The 1,973-nt window shown below is 51.4% G+C and overlaps 1 pseudogene across 1 annotated transcript; it reads left to right on the top strand.

Annotated features, from left to right (window-relative positions):
- Positions 1–569: 569 nt before the first annotated feature.
- LOC311164307 (olfactory receptor 14J1-like) lies at positions 570–1,476 on the top strand (annotated as a pseudogene). Its single transcript has one exon. The product of its transcript is annotated as an olfactory receptor 14J1-like (transcript).
- The last annotated feature ends 497 nt before the right edge of the window (positions 1,477–1,973 follow it).

Below are 1,973 nucleotides of genomic sequence, written 5' to 3'. Positions count from 1 at the left end.
GTGTCCCTGAGATTTCAGTCCAATCCAGGATGCAAACCTGTCTTAGAGCATCTCTGAGTGATAAGATTGATGGGAAAAGGCAGAGGTGTTGTGACACTGAAAATGCTGCTGGGTTGGTGAAATGAGCAAAGTGAGTCCTTGGCTACAAATGTGGAGCTGTGCTGTGGTGGATCGATCCACACTCAGGAGTGCCTGGTGCCATTTTAGGGGAAGGATGGGAAGGTGATCACCCTCCACCTGAGAGAGGTTAAAACCCAGGGAAATTCTGAACAGGACATCATGACAGACCATCTCCCCTCACTCTCCACTCATCACTTTGCCTCACAGAACTTGCTCTGTTCTCCCTGGAGGCAGCATAAATGCTGAGGGTTTCTGATATCCAAGGAACCCAGGGAAGAGACAGGGAAACTTACCAAAAAACTCCCAGAATTCTTAAACACAGAAACTTGTCCATGTGCTTGACAGAGAACGGTGTATGGGAAATGTCTTTGATTTTGGTTACCGGTATCTCCCCTGACTTTTCACTGTCTTTTCCTTCATGAACAGGTACCCATGTGCAGCCACAGCAAATGTCCAACAGCAGCTCCATCAGCCACTTCCTCCTGCTGGCACTGGCAGACACACGGCAGCTGCAGCTCCTGCACTTCTGCCTCTTGCTGGCCATCTCCCTGGCTGCCCTCCTGGGCAACGGCCTCGTCATCAGCGCCGTAGCCTGCAGCCACCAGCTGCACACACCCATGTTTCTCTTCCTGCTCAACCTGGCCCTCACTGACCTGGGCTCCATCTGCACCACTGTCCCCAAAGCCATGCACAATTCCCTCTGGGACACCAGAAACATCTCCTACAAAGGATGTGCTGCTCAGCTCTTTTTTTTTATGTTCTTCATTGGAGCAGAGTATTTCCTCCTCACCATCATGTGCTACGATCGCTACGTGTCCATCTGCAAACCCCTGCACTACGGGACCCTCCTGGGCAGCAGAGTTTGTGCCCACATGGCAGTGGCTGCCTGGGCCAGTGGCTTTCTCTATTCACTGCTGCACACAGCCAATACATTTTCCGTGCCCCTGTGCCATGGCAATGCCCTGGGCCAGTTCTTCTGTGAAATCCCCCCGATCCTCAAGCTCTCCTGCTCCAAATACCACCTCAGGGAATTTGGGCTTCTTGCTGTAAGTGCCTGTTTGGTATTTGGCTGTTTTGTGTTCATTGTTTTCTCCTATGTGCAGATCTTCAGAGATGTGCTGAGGATCCCCTCTGAGCAGGGGCGGCACAAAGCCTTTTCCACCTGCCTCCCGCACCTGGCTGTGCTCTCCCTGTTCATCAGCACTGCTACATTTGCCTACCTGAAACCCCCCTCCATCTCCTCCCCATCCCTGGATCTGGCCCTGTCAGTTCTGTACTCGGTGGTGCCTCCAGCCCTGAACCCCCTCATCTACAGCCTGAGGAACCAGGAGCTCAGGGCTGCAGTGTGGAGACTGATGACTGGATGCTTTCAGGAACATTAAACTGATGGTCAATTTCTGTAAATCATTTGTAATAAAAGTAATCTTTGAACGGTTCTTTTTGGATTTGGTTGTGGGATTTTTTCCTGTGATTTCCATTTTTAACATTATTCACAAAAATGTCATTGCTTGTGCCATTTCTCATTTTGTTTCTTCCCACTTTTACTGTTTCCCCAGAATATGTCAACAAAGAACTGTTCTCTCAATGGCTTTAAAGGAACTAAAGGATCTCCCAGCAGAGTTTTCTGCAGAGAGGCCCTTTTGTTGCCTTCTCTGGAGCTGCAGCAACAATGTCTGTGTGCAGAGCTGGGGGCAGATCAGTGCTGGCCCAGCAGCTGTGTCCAGGACCAGCAGCACTTCATGTTGCCAGTGCTTCTCCTGTGGCCCTGCCCCACTGCCCTGGTGGCCCTGGTCTTGTTGTAGGGCCTGAGTGCTCTCAGGGCAGGGCACAGTCCTGGGGTGGCAGTGCTGGGG

This window comes from Fringilla coelebs (genome assembly GCF_963513975.1).
Source record: "Fringilla coelebs genome assembly, chromosome: 31".
Lineage (NCBI taxonomy): Eukaryota > Metazoa > Chordata > Aves > Passeriformes > Fringillidae > Fringilla > Fringilla coelebs.
Note: the sequence above shows the minus strand (reverse complement) of the source record. Positions and strands in the feature narration are given on the sequence as shown.